This window comes from Lepus europaeus, chromosome 14 (genome assembly GCF_033115175.1).
Source record: "Lepus europaeus isolate LE1 chromosome 14, mLepTim1.pri, whole genome shotgun sequence".
NCBI classification, from domain to species: domain Eukaryota; kingdom Metazoa; phylum Chordata; class Mammalia; order Lagomorpha; family Leporidae; genus Lepus; species Lepus europaeus.
In genome coordinates, this window is record NC_084840.1 from 62,335,393 (window position 1) to 62,354,347 (window position 18,955).

Consider the following 18,955-nt stretch of genomic DNA (forward strand, 5'->3'; position numbering starts at 1 on the left):
GATCCCATATGCTGGTATTCGTTCATCTGTTCCGACTTGACTCTCCCATGTAAATCTCCTTAAGTGGAAGCTTCAGGGAATGTGGAATACTCATAGTCCTTTTATATTCATTACAATCTCAGCATACACAAACTGAATTTTTTTAAGTTTCATGAAATATTTCAGACACAGTATATCACAATTCTCTATTCTTGTAAAATGACTTCAATATTTTAAATACTGAAATTTTAAAATAATACTTGATAATTTTTTCCCTCTTAAAATCTAAGGTATTTCTCTAAAATCTAAACTGTTGAAATCACCTGTGATAACAGTGAAAATTAACATTTTAGAGGAAAAACACAAGCTTTAAACATATTTGTGTATATGTATGCTTAAATAAATCTTAATACAGTAACATCAATTAGAAAAAAATAGTAAAACCCTAATCACGTTCTTGATTATAGAGCAACAACTCTAACACTTAAGAGATAACCTCCTTTCTATATGGAAAATAGTAGAAAGGACCACGTTTGTAAATGAGTTTTCTCTCCATTGGAGAAAAGTAAACAGTAAAACTTAGGACTGCACATCCACAGTGAGGCACAAAGCCATCCAAACATTTGAATTTTGGAAGATTATATACAACCAAACAATAATTTCATTAAAGCCATATATACACATAGTTAAACTGTCATTATCAGAATCTGACTTCTCTGGCATATACCCTCTATCTTCTCCAAACATTGAGGGCAGGGTATAAATGTTTCTTTCCATTCAGGAATTCTGACTTTTCATAGAGTAGCCTGGCTTGAAAAGTTTTCAACAGAGGCCAGTGCCGCGGCTCAATAGGCTAATCCTCTGCCTTGCGGCGCCGGCACACAGGGTTCTAGTCCTGGTTGGGGTGCCGGATTCTGTCCCAGTTACCCCTCTTCCAGGCCAGCTCTCTGCTGTAGCCCGGGAGTACAGTGGAGGATGGCCCAAGTGCTTGGGCCCTGCACCTGCATGGGAGACCAGGAGAAGCACCTGGCTCCTGGCTTCGGATCAGCACGGTACGCCGGCCGCAGCGGCCATTGGAGGGTGAACCAACGGCAAAAAGGAAGACCTTTCTCTCTGTCTCTCTCTCATACTGTCCACTCTGTCAAAAAAAAAAAAAAGTTTTCAACAGCAGCAATGAAGAGGTCTCTGGGTCATACTTCCTTAAAAACACTTTCATTTCCTTTAAAAATCTGGCTTAACTGATACATAGCAAGCTAAAAAAAGAACCCTCCAGAATAATCAGCTCATTCACTGAACTCCTGAAGCAGGGGTGGGAGGGGTGGAAATCTCATCTTAAATATTGGCCAATGGAAGTCAGTAGGAAAAGTTTATATTGTACTATATTCTCTATTTTTTTTTAAAAAAACTAACTAGTAAATAATTATTTCAGCATATTGTCAGCTGCTTCACCACATCAGTTTTCACTTAATCCTCTCAATAAAGTTCTAAAGTATTTTCAATTTCTAATATACACATTTAAAAGGGAAGCTGTTTGAATCTCAAATCCAGGTCTTTTAGCTCTGAACTCTTTTAGGATTGTTCATAGCTTACAAGAAAGATAAAGCTTTGCATCTTCATCATAAGCCTAATATACTTAATTTTCTAGTTTTGTACAAATAAAAACACATAACATATAGGGTACTGAAATATGTTTTCCCTTGAAGAAATTTTATCAAACTTGTTATTTAGTATTCATGCACTAACAATAATCATCACTTTGAGAACATAACACTTAGAAGCAATGAACTTCAATCAAATGACAAGATAGGGGAAATTCTAAATGAACCAATGAATAATACTGTTTCATGATTCTTTTATGGAAATTATATCCAAAGAAGTCTTTCTGTTAATACCAGATTATTGCTGAAATTGTTCAGGCTAATCAAAAAAATTCACCAGTCATAATAAAATTGTCTATCTCTAAGAACAAAGAGTCATTAGCAGGAAAAGAATAAAGATAGAACTTGGGAAAAGTTATAGAAATGTCAAAGAATTTATGAAGTAATCTATAAATAATGCATTGCAACAAAAAAATTTTTATAGAATGTATCAGTTCCATGGCTGACAACAAAATTTGAATATTTCAAAACAGGTAGTTTGAATAGTCCCAACACAAAAAAAATTATATATATCTGGGGCCAGTGCCGTGGCTCACTTGGTTAATCCTCCACCTGCAGCGCCGGCATCCCATATGGGCGCCGGTTCCACTCCTGGTTGCTCCTCTTCCAGTCCATCTCTCTGCTGTGGCCTGAGAAGGCAGTGGAGGATGGCCCAGGTGCTTGCGCCCCTGCACCCGCATGGGAGACCAGGAAGAAGCACCTGGCTCCTGGCTTCAGATCAGCATGGTGTGCCGGCCGCAGTGGCCACTGGAGGGTGAACCAACGGTAAAAGGAAGACCTTTCTCTCTGTCTCTCTCTCTCTCATTGTCTAACTCTATCTGTTAAAAAAAATTATATATATATATATATATATATATATATATCTGAGGAGAGAGATAAGAGGATACTTCAAAAAGTTCATGGAAAGTACATATCATCAAAAGCTACCTATGGTTTTCAAAGTTTTTTGCACCAAACTAAGTTTAATTTTGATCTTCAATGAACTTTTTAAAGTAACTTTGCCAGTTACCAGATCTGATCACAGCACACTGTTTACAAGCAATGAAATGTCACACTGTACCCATCAACATGTAAAATTATGTCAATAAAAATGTTTAAATGTCCTATTTCCACAGGACTACTGTGAAGTTCAAAGGATACAAGCGTATGTCAGGATACCATACAGGGAGAGTAATACATGTTTATCTTTAATTACCTTCTAAGAATGCCCTTTAGAGACAGAAACTTTATCAATGTGCTTTTGGAATCAGTAACTGTTGCTGGTTGGGTGATTCAATTATCATGAACTATTCTGGCATGTTTCAAAAGCACTGCCATTTTAAAACATAAAAAAATGTCTAAAAATGCAACCATGGTAATAGATTCTGAGTGCATGGGTTGGGGAGTGAGGGAAAAAGACAATGACAAATTGGTCCAAAAGGACACTGAGACTTCATAGTTGGAAGACTATTGTGCTGACAATTAGTAACAGAGGAAGCGGAGCACAAAACAAATGAATGAAAAAAGCTGAACTTGCAATGAAAGACCTTATTATAGTGCAGAAACATTATTGTAATAAAGGGGCAATGTACTCTCCTCTACAAAACTTCCAAACAGGCACTCTCGTCTCTTTTCTCTTCCCCTGCATTTCATTTTTTCATTAGCATCTGCTTGATTATGTAGTATTTTCAACCCTAAAGAATTTCTCTATATTTCTTATAAATCCAAAGGCTTAAAGGTTCTTCCTCTTACTGTGCCTTAAGCCTCATTTAACCTTACTCAACACAAATGAAGTATTTTCTTTTTTCTTTCTTTTTTTTTTTTTTTGACAGGCAGAGTTAGAAAGTGAGAGAGACTTCCTTTCGTTGGTTCACCCCCAAAATGGACGCTATGGCCGGCACGCTGCACCAATCTGAAGCCAGGAGCCAGGTGCTTCCTCCTGGTCTCCCATGCGGGTGCAGGGCCCAAGCACTTGGTCCATCCTCCACTGCCCTCCCGGGCCACAGCAGAGAGCTGGACTGGCAGAGGAGCAACCAGGACAGAACCGGCGCCCCAACCGGAACTAGAACCTGGGGTGCCGGCGCCACAGGTAGAGGATTAGCCTAGTGAGCCATGGCACTGGCCCTCAAACGAAGTACTTTCAAACTAACACAAACACGGGGGGGGGGGGGGAGCAGAAAGCTTTTAACAGCATTTAACAGCTCAGAGGAACAAAACATGCATCTCTCAAGTCCAACTTGTTCAAAAGGCAATGATTAATTTATAGCAAATATTTAGAGGATTCTGCCCCCTAAAGTTAGTGTTTCCCCAATGGCTTTTTTGACAAATTAAAAGAGCAATGCTCACCTAGCATGGGCCTGCCCCAAAGCCATGGATCCTCACATACCCATCATCCTGTGAGACACACGGCTCACCAACTAAGAGGACAAGGGGAGGGCAATGGTCCTGGGATTGCTACTTCTGGCACGGCTCCTACTCAGGCATGTACAACAACTGTTACAACACTGTCCAGTAAGTCCTCCCAGAATGCCTCGCTGCCCCAAATCCAACTAATATTACCACCAAGGCAAATGGTAACGCCCTGAGGTCACAGCCAAAATTCTCATGGTCTCACCCTCTCTTCTACTTTGGAAGTGTTAAGAGACTCAGGCCAAGAAACATCAGTACCCGCTCATCTTCTAAATCCAATCCAAATGTCAACTGGAAGTACAGTGTGGGAAGGAAACAACAGATCTTCATCAAATCCTCTAATTCCACACCTTGTTTTGTTGACAAAGAAAGTGCTGAGATCTCAAATTTGATTGGTTTGAAGAACATATAGATGGTCTAATCAGGCAATGAATACCAATATTAAATCTGCTGGAATTTTATGTACAAGATGGAAGAAAGACAACATCAAAAATTAAAGACATGATTTCTTTGAATGTGGCTTAAGCAAAGACATCTAAAACTCTACCTTGAAAATAAGAATAGATTTTGTCTACTCCAGAGATAAAGGGTGGGATGTGGAATGGTGTTTCATTTCCCATTTGGTTCATTAAATGCAAAGGTGATGAAACAGGTATGTGCATTAGAAGAACTTCCAGGTATTGTTGTAGATCTTCAGTGTATTGTTCTCAGCAGTACCAATTCATACTGTTAATGCTTCCACTCTTCTCTCAAGAATTGAACTCCTCCCTCTGAGGTTTTGGATTTGACATGACATTTGACCCTTTATGAAGTAACTGACTTGAGCCAGCATAATAATAATGGGTCAGAATCTACCCCTAAGTCCCAACATGCATAAATCTTGCTTATCTTCATAAAGTCAAATGTAGGTGTCCTCCACCACCTGTTTTTATTCAACAAGAGCATCAGATTCATTTAGACTGATTCTAAAGAGAAGAATCACACTCACTCCAACTAACTTCAAAATGCTTTTCATTTCTACATATGTTGAGTAGTTTAAATTTAAAAAATGGTCTATTTTGAAGGTAAGATAACATATTTTGAAATTAAAAATAAAAAGGCAAATATGTGAAGACAAATATGTAAAAATAAAAAAGCACTTGGGAAGTAAAAACTGGAGGTAAGTTGCATTAAATTCATAAAAACTTTTGTACACTTTATGTAAATACTTAAAAAAAAACCCTGCAGATCAGAATTAGCCACATTTGGGACACTTTGTGCTAACAATCAGCATTTTCAGGTAGTTAGAACCTGACAGCTTTATATTTAAAAGTGGGTTTCGTTCTGCAGTAAACTTTATATAACTACCTTGATACTTACAAACCTTTTAGAAACAGGACACTCCGTGAAATCTTTTGTTTGCATGGTCAAACACTGATATTTAGATATTGCAGTATCTAAAATAACCATAGTTGTCTTGATAACCAAGGTTACTGTCATTTTAACCAGTTTTAGGAATCTACAAGAAAATAACCAGACTGGCTGGATCTGAAGCTACCACATATATGAATAAGCAAGGTTTTGCTTCACACCTAACTGTGGAACATCCATTTTGGGTTGTATACTGTGTTTGTGTACTTATGCTTTGATTCACAGTAACTTCTTGTGTTATAGAACTGAATTATATTAAACACAAACTATAGATAAAAATAAATGGCAGAATGAGGGGAAAAATAATTACAGCAGCAATCCTAAAATCTTCATATAATAATGAATCCTTTGTATTAAGCTTTAATTTCTTTAAATGGAAGTATCCAAACGCTCTAAAATCTATTTTCATATGCTAGTTGGGAAGGATAAGATGTGATCCATGCTACAGACAAACCACTTTGTACCTACTGACTGTCCACACCAGAAAATCTCCATTCCAGCCCTGTGGTAGGAAAGTTAGAATATGGAAAAAGCAGTGGCCCCCAAACCTGAACATTGTGGGGCTAGCTGCCAGCTCCATTACTCAAGAGATTCAGTATCACTGGGAAATTCCATGAGCTACGAAACAGACTGTTTATCCTGCAAGAATGTTAGCATGATTAATAACATGTAAGTAAAGTACATAGCACACAAGTGCTTAACAAGTGGTAATTTATTATCATTACTCCTCAATAGGCTGAATTCTCAAGAAATTATTATCCGCTACTGTTAGCCAAGCCACTGAATTTTAAAAGAAAGGATTTTAGAGATCCTTGAATTTAACTCCTTCACTCTTACAGATGACAAAATTTGAAGTCCCAGGATGGTTAAGTGGCTGGCTCAACATTACACAATAAATTTCTATCAAACAATCAATGACTTAGCCACCACAGCTATACTGTCCCTCTACTTGAGCACAAACAAGTATTACTTCACATAAAATACTTCTTTAGAACAACTAAATCTGTTATTAATCTCTGTGTATGACACTTGGCATGCCACTAAGTCTTTTTGTTAACTAAACATTTCTTGAAGAGAGTTCTTACCCCTGAACTCCATATACAATTAAACATATTTAACTCAGATATTAGACCAGAGTTCCAATCACAGTTTTGCATTTACTTGCTATGAGACTCTGGCAGTTTCTTTTTAATCTCTCTATATCTCAATTTCATTCCCTAGTTTTTCTTTTTTCTTTTCTTTTTTTTTTTTTTTAAGAACCAACAACTCATTTCATGCTGTTCTTGTGATGATGAAATGTAATTATATAAATCAAGTATCTAGTATACAGCAAGCTCTTTTTTTTTTTTTTTTTTTTTTTTTTTTTGGACAGGCAGAGTAGATAGTAAGAGAGAGAGACAGAGAGAAAGGTCTTCCTATTTGTCGTTGGTTCACCCTCCAATGGCTGCTGAGACTGGCGCATCGCGCTGATCCAAAGCCAGGAGCCAGGTGCTTCTCCTGGTCTCCCATGCGGGTGCAGGGCCCAAGGACTTGGGCCATCCTCCACTGCCTTCCCGGGCCATAGCAGAGAGCTGGCCTGGAAGAGGAGCAACCAGGATAGAATCCGGCGCCCCAACCGGGACTAGAACCCGGTGTGCCGGCACCGCTAGGCGGAGGATTAGCCTGTTAAGCCATGGTGCCAGCCGTACAGCAAGCTCTTAAAAAAGGTCAGGTCTTTTCTTCCTTAAATTTCATCTAATTTTCTATGTCTTAATTCAACACAGAATTAAAGAACCAAATATAACAAGAATAAAATTATTTTTCTAATTACAATTTTAAAAATAAATTACAAACAATCCTCTACCTTCTAGGAACTAAAAACTTAAGTTAAAAAGGGACATACAGGAGTCAGCATTGTGGTATAGTGGGTTAAGATGCCGCCTGCAGTGCTGGCATCCCATATGGGCGCTGATGAAAGTCTCAGCTAGCTACTCCACTTCTGATCCAGCTCTCTGCTATGGCCTGGGAAAGCAGTGCAAGATGGCCCAAGTCCTTGGGCCCTGTACCCGCGTGGGAGACCCAAAAGAAGCTCCTGGTTCCTGGCTTCAGATCGGCAAAGCTCCAGCCATTGTGGCCATCTGAGGAGTGAACCAGTGGATGGAAGACCCCCCCCTCTCTCTCTGCCTCTACCTCTCTGTAACCCTTTCAAATAAATAAATAAATCTTTAAAAAATTAAATTAAGAAGTGACATATTAAAAATAAATATTCAACAAAAAAATTCAAGAGGCTATCTACATTTAACATAACCAAAAATGACCTAAAAATGCAATCGGGTCACACACAGGGACTGCCAGAAAGGCAAGCAAGCAATCTGCAGTACCCCTCAGACACGGAAGGGTATCGTGGAGGACAAAGCTGAGGTCAGTAATAGATAAAACAAAGGCTGGCTGGGGCTGAGTGGGATTACATACTCAGGAATTTTTAAACTGAAAAAATTGAGCTATGTTAATCTGTTAAATAATTTAATGCAAAAAACCTACAGTAACTCCACCACCGCTGCTTCATCATCAAGCAAAAGCTGCGTGTGGCAACCCATTTCACCCCACTTTGCCTGCAGAAAAGGAGTTCTTAATAAGTAGATTAATAACCACATTCTTTTCTTTCTAAGCTAACAGCTACAACTTAAAATCTTTATAGCTTAAAAATACCTTTAAGGCATGATTTTAAAGTGGAAGACTTATTTACCCCAGTAAAATCATTTACATTCAGCCAGCAGACAAGACAAACCGCAATGTCACTGCAGAAGCTGCACTGCAAACACAGGTACGCAACTGGGTTATCGAGGGCCGAGTCAGACCCTGGGAGCAGAACACGCCGTCTGACAGCACGAAGGCCTTCTGCTCAGTATTTCAAGCACCACAGGTATTCCTATCAGTCACCCTTTCTCCTCCTTTGACGTTTTCCACTCTCTGCCGAGATAGGGAGGTAACACAGGAGCTGCAGCTTTCATTCATTTCTGAGGATTTCATACCCATTTACTTCAACAAGAAGAAATTCGGCCAAAGTTTCTCAGAAATACCTTTTCACAGTAATGCTCGTTTTGCTAGTTGGGACATACTTTTCTTTAGAAATCTTACTGTTTTTTAGAACAATCTCAGCTTCCAAGGAAGCCTGCCTAATGATCCAGTCTTTAATGATCGCACCAGTTCCTAAACTAACTGAACATAGTAATTACAAAACTTCAGAGCTCAACCATAAAACATCTCAAAATACCAACTGTAAAGTTCTGTGGTAGACATTTCCCACCGGACTATAAATTCTCCAAAGCCAAGGGCTATGTCAGCTCTATCTGTGGAATAATGAACGCAGGATTCAAAGTTAATACTTCGTAAAACAAATTCTGGCTCTGCCATTTGCCAGATGAGCCACCTAAAGCAAGTCACACAAGCTCTCTGAGTCTCTTTAAAATGGGGAACATCATACTCACCTCACATGCTCTTGTGAAGATTAAATGAGATAACATATGTGAAAGGGCTGGGCACAGAGTAATGCTCAAAGAAAAGTTGTTTCCTTATTTCCTTCTTTCCCCCCTCAGTATCTGGTACAATGTTGAGAACATAATAACCCTCAATAAGAACTTTCTCAATACTCACTGGAACTCAGACTTCCTAAAAGTATACATAGGTATTACTTTTGAGGACTTCTGTCCCTGAATTGTTTACCTAAATATTCTCCCCTACCCTCCCCTTCTCTCTCTCTCTCTCCTTCTCTCTCACACACACACATACACACACACACAGTTGGAAATTACAAAAAAAAGGGTGTGAGATTGTAGTCTGGGATGTTCAGGAATGAAAGTCAAGGACCAAGTCAGAGGTACTTGAAAATAATTCAAAGATAATAATTACACGTATAATGTTCCTTTACTTAAGCATCTATGGGCAAGTAACAATAGATTGCTGACTTTAGGAAAAAAAGGAGGGAGAGTGGAAAAGATAAAAGAAGGGAAGAAAGGAATAAGAAAGAAATGAAGCAAGTGAAAAGGAAGATTGGTTATGCTGGTACCTCTTTTGTGCCTTTTCCTATTACTTAAGTATGCTATTGAAGCTAATCACTCCTTGTTTGCCTCTCCCCTAAAAACAATTCCTACTGTATCCTCCACCTTACAAAAATAGTAGTAATCTAAGAGCTAAATTAACCTAATTTTTACCCACAATGAATGGTAACCAAGGAATCTTAATAGAATAGCCAAAAAGATATGAGGATTAATATTTTTATCAATACTTTCATTAATAAACCAATCAACTTTCAACTTAAAGGAGTAACAATGGGGAAGGTATTGTGGAGCAATGAGTTAAGCTGCTTGGCATCCCATAAGAGTGCCAGTTCGTGTCCTGGCTGTTCCACTTCTGATCCAGCTGCCTGACTTCAGTCTGGCCCAGCCTCAGTCATTGCGGCCATGTGAGGAATGAACCAGCAGACAAAAGATCTGTGTGTGCTGTCGTGCTGTCTCCCATTCTCTGTAAACAACATCCTTCAAATCAATACATCAATCTTTAAAATAAGGGGGGGGGGGGCGATAGTCACAGGCCTTTCTCAGCCCACAATGTGTTCCAGAGGCGGAGGCTGAAGCATTAGGTCATCATCCAGTTCCTCCAGCCCTCACCTGAAGTCCTCAGGCCAATCCAATGCTGCTGCCCATTTATCCACAGGGATGTCTTCCTTAACGGTCAGGAGACCATGAACAGACAAGAACAGGGTACGGGGCTGTCTCACTTTGGTCATAAGAAGAGTGAGCGCCAATGGATCAAACTCTGTGACACTAAGTAAAATTAGGATTTCCCCCAATAACCAAGCAATAGCAGCTGGTTTGAGCTACTAGACATTGTTGTAAACGGGTTCTTCTTAAAACCCACATGAAGCTCCTGGCTTCAGCCTGGCCTACCCCTGGCCATTGCAGCCATCTGAGGAGATGGATGACCTCATCTCTCTCAGTCTCTCCCCTTCTCTCTTTCCCCTTCACATAAACCACCTTTCAAATAAATTAAAGAAACAAATTGGATAAAGCCACTGCCTGCAATGTCAGCATCCAATATGGGCCCTGATTTGTGTCCTGGCTGCTCCACTTCCAATGCAGCTCCCTGTTGATGGCCTGGGGGAGCAGTGAAGATAGGCCAAGTTCTTGGGCCCCTGCACCCATGTGGCAGACCAGGGGAAGCTTCTAGCTCCTGGCTTCAGCCTGGCCCAGCCCTGGTCATTGCAGCCATCTGTGGAGTGAACCAGCAGATGGAAGATCTTTCTCTCTGTAACTCTGCCTTGCAAAATACGTAAATAAACCTTTAACAAAACAAAACAAAACCTGTAACAGTTTAAAGAAAACTCAGTAAAGCAATTTCCTCCTCACTGCAGTATAATTTACTTAACAAGAGGAAATAACAATCATTTAATACAATCAACAAATAGTACTAAGCATCTACTACCTTACATTAATATTCTGATTTGCACAGAACTGAATGAATTACAAAGTGTTTTCACATAAACCATCTAATTTAATCTTCACTTCAACCCTAAGATGTTGGGGTTACTATCCTTATTGTTCAAGGACAAGAGACAGGAAGATCAATTCAGTCCTGTGATGCACATAAGGTCAAATAGCTGGCATAGCACTAGAGCCAAAACTCAAACTCAGGTCTTCTGACTGCAAGCCCCAGTGACGTCCCAGTGTTCCTGAAATTAGAATAAATGCTATGGGAAGATTTTTAAATGAGTATACACAGCCATTGTCTTCTAGGAGTTTACCACTCTCCTGGATTTTACATAAGCCCAAGTGGGGCTCAAGAAGACAAAGACTGCAACTACAGAGAGCGGCCTTGGAGGGCAGCAGTGAGGAGGGTGAGGGATATCAGATGGCCAGTGGCCCCACTAGTGCTTCTAGATCCGGGCAAGCTACATTCCATGGCAGGGAGCTTCTGTCAGAGCTCCCACTATTCGCAATGGATTTTGGATAAACAAGATCTGCTGAAGGAGTATCAAAAGGACTTAAAGTTTCTCTCAGAGGAGTATTGAAAATTACAGGCTTTTTTTTTTTCTTTTTAACAAATATTATCCAAGGATTTAAGTGAACATCTTAAATTAAGACAACAGGTTATTGCCACTGCTGCAGTCTATTTCAAAGGATTCTATGCTAGGTATTCTCGGAAAAGTATACAGCCTATATTAATGGCTCCAACTTGTGTTTTTTGGCACCCAAAGTAGAAGAATTTGGAGTGGCCTCAAATACAAGATTAATTTCTGCTGCTGCATCTTTATTAGAAACCAGATTTTCATATACCTTTCCAAAGGAATTCTCTTCCAGGATAAATCATCAATTAGAATGTGAATTCTGTCTTTCAGAACTAATTCACTGTTGTTTGATAATGTCTCTCTTAGAGACATTTGCTGTGGTATGTGTGAGATATGGCCCAAGAAGACACGCTGCTTCCCCCCAACACCTGCAAGAGGAACCTGTGCTACAGGTAGCCTCCTTTCATGATGGTTTCAGCGTGCCTGTGTGTAGCCTGTGTGGTACAGCAGAGGAACACCAGGCAGTGGTTTGCTGGAATTTCTGAGTATGGAGAAGTCCCCTGAGTGATTCTCGACTTCAGGCAGGGCCTGAAGCTGCAAGACGATGGCAGACAAGATAAGGTGATACTCCTGTTGCCATAGTTACTGGTATTTTCAGTTTTAGTTGTATTTACATATGATTTTATGATGCCTTCAGACAACAAGTTTTGTTGTTGTTTTCCTTCAGATGAACAATTTCCTAAATAGTAGGAATATGATTTAATACGTACAATTTAATTTTATAGAGAATTTGTTCCAATGAATTTAATCTCTATGATGAGTGATATCTGTAATAACAATGACACCCTAATTTACATTTTTGGGGTGTATATGGGCACTAACTTCCAGATTGTGTGGTCTATGTGAGAGCACAAGGTTGTGGAATAATAATAAAACAAAACCCAAAACAGAGGCATGAGATAGCACAAGGCTCCCAGGGAGGGCACTGGTACTGGTGCAGGCTCTCACACAGAATGACAGCAGGTCACACCGGGTGCCCACAACGAGGGAAGTCACAGAACGGAGCAGTCCTTTCAGAAGACTCACACATGACACACACCAGCTTTATCGCTGTGAGGCTGAGGACATCTTCCCACAGATGCACACGGTGCGTTCACCACTGGAAGCCACATTAGAAAACTCGACTACCACAGCCACTTCCATTGTAATGGAATTATCCTTTTTCTTTTTTGGTCATTTGTGTGTAATGCAGAGAAAAAACGAGAGGAGAGTAGATATTCTGTGTAAATTATTTTTCTTGTAAAGTTGGGGTGTGATTTGAACAAGAGAAGGAAAATCTTAGAGTACTTCAAGAAAGTTCATGGAATGTACATATCAAACATATGCATGGATTTTGAATTTTGGGCACCAAAATGAACTTATTTTTTAATTCCTTTTTCCATGAACTTTTTGAAGTACCCTCATATGAGACTAAATATGGCATTGTTATCCTGTAACTTTCCTTAAAAAAAATCCTTTTTAAATTGGCTTTTTAATCTGCATTCCTAATTCTAGATGTGGTTTATGGGTTAAATTTTTCAAATACAGAAACAAAACACCACCCATGATAATGAAAACTAGGGAGAAACTTGATTCATTTTACAGTAAGTCAGTTTATAAGGCAATCTATTCTCTGCAGTGAAATGCACCTATTTCCAGACTTAACTTCCTGTTTATCTCAAAATCTGGTCACAATTAGGGTTAATAAAGTACCAAATCTTCAGATGACGAAAAGTATTAGGGTTTGAAAATCACTCAGAGCAAAAACAGGATTAGAAATTTTGTATATTACTGAATCTAAAAGAATGTAGCAATTTACTTCAAAAACAAAAATGTATGGAACATTAAGGACTTCAAAAAAAGGAAAATTGAAAAGATACAAAATATAAACATAGTTATGATTTTGTGTTTTGGGGTATATAATACATCAAAAAATAGTAATTTGGTTCCACTTGTGAAAAATGGAGAAAAGATAAGATTTTTCTAAGCAAGGAGATGGTCTTTGCAAAGGAACTTAATTTAAAGATGAACTGTTTCCAAACATTTTAGAAAAGAGCATCTGAAGGTAAAAGCAATTCACCGGGAGACTGTCAAAATCATCCAGGGGAGAACTGATCAACTGAGCCACAGTGACAGAGTGAGAAGGCAATGGGTCTGTTTTTCTAAGCTCATGCCCTCCCATCCCTCACCACAACCAGACAGGTCTTTTCGTTTTTGCTCGTAATCACATACTGATTTGGACACCCAGTTCTCCGAAACTTCTCATGGTTTCTTATTTCCACTAAAATCATCAAACTGCTATTTAAGAGCTTCCACAATCTGATTACAAAGTCATCACAGCTTTATTTTTTTTTTCTCCCCTCCGACACAGATTCTCCATCCATAGTCTAAGACACCGCCTATTCTGTTCACAAAACAAGCTACTCTCTAATTCTGGATTTGTTTTACTGAGAACGTCTTTCCTCTCCCAAAAATCTAATTATATACCACTCATCCTCAGGGTACATGTTAGTCTCAGTTCATGAATAAAGTCTTACCTACTTTACCTTTACCTATTGCTTCTTTCCATGTCTACAGCATTTATTTTTTTGTATAATTCATTTTGGCAATTCACCCTATTTTTCTTCCCATTGTTCTATATAAACTTCTTCTAGAGCCAATGACAAATTTCTACATAAAAAACCTGTATTATATATTCATTTTAGTATCTAGTATGGGTAAAATGATTCATAAACCTTTAAAACTGAGTTAGTATGCTCTTACATAATTCACATATATTTTATCATACATATTAATATAGGTTTATGGTTTTCACAGATTTATAGGATTATTATTCTAAGTTAGATTTTGTGTTATGTAAAACTAAGAATCAAGTCGTAAGTTTGTTTTCTCCATGTATTTTCAGTGAAAGTGTTAATAGGAATCAACTTTTTTTCTATATATTTAAAACCTGAGTCTAATATTTAGTCAGAGATAAACACACTTTTAGTAGATTTAAAGACAGTAATTTCCTTACTTTCAAGGAGAAGGAGAAAAATAGGTTAGAGAATAAACATTTCATGTTTTAAAAACTGGCCTAAGAAATGCAAACTGACCCATTTTGTCAATAGGACAGATTGAAGACAGATTTTGAGAAAAAAGGATATTGTCAAAGTGGGCCAATATTATAGCAAAGAGTAAGGGAGGAGTCTAGGAGGTGTTTCCTGGGACACAGGCTGGCACGTCTCCTTCCCATCCTAAGTAGGAGGCACCTCAAGACGTGTGGGCAAATACTCAACTCCTGTGCAGAGCAATAATTCCCACTTTGGAAATGAGCAACCTGGTGAATTCAGAGAAGTTGACAACTGTGAAACGGTTAGAAACCATGACTACTCTTGCTCAAAGTCCTTTATACACAGACTTGAAACAATGTGTATATCCTACGTTATTTTTCAACCAAAAAGTCCATTTCTTGTGCATAGATTATCTCAAGCTACAAAACATTAGAAATTCAACACATCATAATTCTGATGAAAGATATACTTTGAAAACTCTTTTTATTCATATCTCTACAGCACTATATTTAGAAGGTACCTTTCTAAATAATTCATATTTGACACAACGAAGGGTAAAGGTCAGATGTTATTATCAACATTCTATAGGGCTTGGAGAGTTTCTAATCTGCATGCCAAAATAGATTTGGCCATTTAAATACTGGCACTGCAACCCAAAATCAGGTCTCACAGCTCTATATCAAGAATAAATGTCACAGTATAGGGGCAGAGGATGGAAATTAGATTTAATAGTAATGTACAGATTTTAGTTTTTACCTTTCTACAGTTTCAATACAGTCTGTCCCCTCCGAAAAACCAATCGAAATCTGACTGCCATTTCAGAAGTGTCGGGAGGTGAGTCTTATGAAGCCATTAGGTGCTGAGAGCACCACAAGGAACAGAATTACAACCCACAGAACAAGAGCTTGAGAAGAACTCCTGTGCCCGGATAACAGGCACAAAGTAGCATTTCATCAAAAGCTGTCTTTCAAGCCAAGAGAAAACAGGTGGCTCTAACAGACCTGAGAATACACCTTTGAAATGACTCTCCATGGTCACTTTATTTGCTGCTAAAAAAACTACTTTGTGTGAGGCCAGCTTTGTGGCACAGCAAGTTAAGCCTCTGCCTGTGATGCCAGCATCCCATATGGACACGTTCAAGACCTAGCTGTTCTGCTTCTGATCCAGGTCCCTGCTAATGCACCTGGGAAAGCAGCAAAAGATGGCCCAAGTGCTTGGGTTCCTGTACCCATATGAGAGACTAGATGGAGTTATGAGCTCCTGGCTTCAGCCTAGCCCAGCCCCAGTTGTTGCAGCAATTTGGGGAATAAACCAGCAGATGAAAGATGTCTATGTTTTTTATCTCTCTCTCTCTCTCTCTCTCTGCATGTTTCTATGCCTTTTAAATACATAAATAAATCTTTTTTTAAATTATTTTGCCAACTACTTCCAATGAGGGCTTTGATTTCTCACCAAGAAGCACACCCACAGTTTGGGTGGGTAATGGAATAATGTTGTTCTCATAGGACTGGGTTAATTCTCACAGTAGTGAGTTCATGCTTTCACAGGACTGAATTATCACAAGAGTCAGTCATTATAAAGTGAGACCACTCCTTATGTCTTGCCTCTCCCGCATATACCGTGCTTGCCCTTCTACTTTCCTGTTGTGCTATGCCACAGAACAAGGCCCTTGTGAGAAACCAAGCAAATGCCTGCACCATGGGCCGGCACAGTGGCATGGTGGGTAAAGCCACTGCCTACAAACATTGACATCCCATATGAGTGCCGGTTTGAGTCCTGGCTGCTCTACTTCTGATTCAGCTCCCTGCTAATTGCCTGGGAAAGCAACAGAAGATGGCCCAAGTGCTTGGGCCCCTGCCACCCAGGTGGAAGACCCAGAAGAAGCTTCCTGGCTTCAGTCTGGCCCGGACTTGACTGTTGTGGCCATCTGGGGGAGAACCAAAGGAAAGAAGATCTTTCTGTCTTTCCCTCTCTGTCACTCGTTCTAATAAATAAATAAATCTATAAAAAAGAAAAAGACTAAGCTCTTTCCTAAAATCACAGATTTCTGCATGAGACATGAACATAAATAACCAAGAAGCAAATGATGATAACAAAATAACAGCTTTGAGAAGGGCAGAGAGGAGTAACTTAGCAAGGAGTGGGGATAGGAATGTAAATCTGAATTAAATCTTTATTGAAAGAAACTATCCAGGCAACTAGAGGAAAGGACATTCCAGGAAGAGGGAACAGCATAAACAAAGGTTCAGAGTAAAAAAGCAGCATAGGTTGTATAGAGAATTATAGAGAGTTCAGTACGGCTGAAGCACAAAAGCAGAGCACAAGAGAATGAAGCAAAAGTTGGAAGTAGAGGCCAGATTGAAGAGCTTCTTGTATGATACATTTGATACATTAAGGAAGCTGGACTTTATCCAGTAAGCAATGAAGATCCAAGGCAGGGCTTTCACAGGGGAATGGCATAGTTAGGGTGTAATTTTAGAAAGATCACTTTGACAGCCATGTGAAGGCAGAATATGAGTTGTACAAACTGGAGGCAGAGAAACCAGTTAAGCATCTATGGCAGACATGATGAGAGCTTACTCTAAGTCTGATTATAGGAAAGGACATAATGGGGTCAAGAAATAAGAAGCAAAATCAGCAGGACTAGAAAGGGACTGGAAGTGGGGTGAAGATACGAAGAGGAAAATAAGGCATGGAATGGATTCAGATTTCTGTTCATAAAGAATTGAGATGCTGAATGTAAAAAAAAAAAAAAAAAGGAAATTATCTTGGGCTTGGCTCAGGACAAAGTACAAAAAATACCTAGGTAGGTATGTGCACCAGTTAACTGAATGTAATAAGCTAATGCTCAGGAGAGCTGCCAGGCCCAAAGAGCCAACACGTGGGAGGAAGCTGCATACAGGCTGTAGATGAAACCTCAGGAATCAATGTGCCCACCCAGGGAGAACGCACAAAGTGAGAGGAATACTAGGCCAGAATCCGGATAAATATCAAAATTACTCATGAGGCCAAGGGAGAAAAACCAGGAGAGGAACCCCACAACACTATGGCAGTGATTATCTCAAGGAGGAGATGAGATCAGCAGTATAACATGCAATCCAGATGTAAATTCAGGAAAAATGTTTACTAAACGATGGGGTGCAGCATACACTCCCCCGGGATAACGGCAGCCTGGCATTTGAGAACACAGAGAAAGCAGCAAGGCCTCATCTCCCTTTTCCGCCTGTCTCCTCAGAAAACCTAGGAAGCATTTTCTGACTTTCCCCTGAAGCAAGCAGTAAGCTGCTCACTGGAGGACATACCTTGTGGGAAGGAACATGCTTATCTCTAAAGATGCTGCCCAGAGAAGAATCTGAACAAACAGGCCTGGCCGAGTTCCCGCAGTTCATCACCACTACATGATACCTACTTTGTCTCTGTGATCTTTTTCCCCTCTGCATCAAACCTAAGCATAAACAAACGCAAGTTTATGTGTTTCCTTGGGTCTTCATTTCTAAAGCCTCACTGTCGTGTAAAATTTACAATATATAAATGTACAGGGGCAGATGTTTGCAGTACAACAGGTTAAGTTGTCCCTTGGAATGCCAATCTCCCATACTGGAATGTCAGGGACTGAGGCCTGTCTCCACTTCCAATCCAGATTCCTACTAATGCATCCTGGGAAGCAGCAGATGCTGGCTCAGGTGTTTGGGCCACTGCAAACCAGGTTAGAGTTCCTGGCCCCTAGCTTCAGTCTGACCCAGCCGTAGCTGTTGCAGGCATTTGGGGAATGAACCAACAGATGGAAGACATCTTCTTCCAAGCTCCATTCTGCCTTTCAAGCAGGTAAAACTTAAAAGAAACATTTGAAAAAAAAAAAAATAAGGAGTTCACATGCTTTTCTCTTGTTAATTCATCTTTTGTTATAGGAACTTTAGCTATGAACCTAACATGGGAAGAAAAGTGCCCCACACTAGAAATTAAGTGGTCACTAAAGAAATTATCAAAAGTGGTTTTAATCAAGTGGGCAAGAGAGGAAATCTGCATTGCAGTGATTAAGAAGCAGAAACAAGTATAGACTATTTTTTTGAAAATTTTACATTATACAGGAAGCAATTCAAAATTAAGACTGTGAAGATCAATTTGAAAATCCCTTCCAGTTTTCATACTCTATTTTTTTCATCAGGATAAAAAGCCTATTTTGGTAAAATTTCATTAAAGTCCACAAAGATCACAAGTGCAGTAACATTTTTAATTATCAGAAAATAGGGACTCACGCTGTAGCTGTCAAAGGAGATGTAAGCATATACAGTATTTACCAACATAACCTTAGAAAAACCTTGTAAACCATTCTTTTTCTTTAATATACTAAATAAAGGTGGCTATGCAAAAAGGGAAAATACTGG

At 39.3% G+C, this 18,955-nt stretch overlaps 1 protein-coding gene and 1 pseudogene across 1 annotated transcript in view; one reads left to right on the plus strand and one right to left on the minus strand.

The window, feature by feature from the left end:
• The window catches only part of AKT3 (AKT serine/threonine kinase 3), a 309,299-nt gene that overhangs the window by 133,044 nt on the left and 157,300 nt on the right, over window positions 1–18,955 (minus strand). The gene's annotated exons all lie outside the window — the stretch shown is intronic.
• On the plus strand, window positions 11,362–12,042 carry LOC133773829 (cyclin-C-like; annotated as a pseudogene).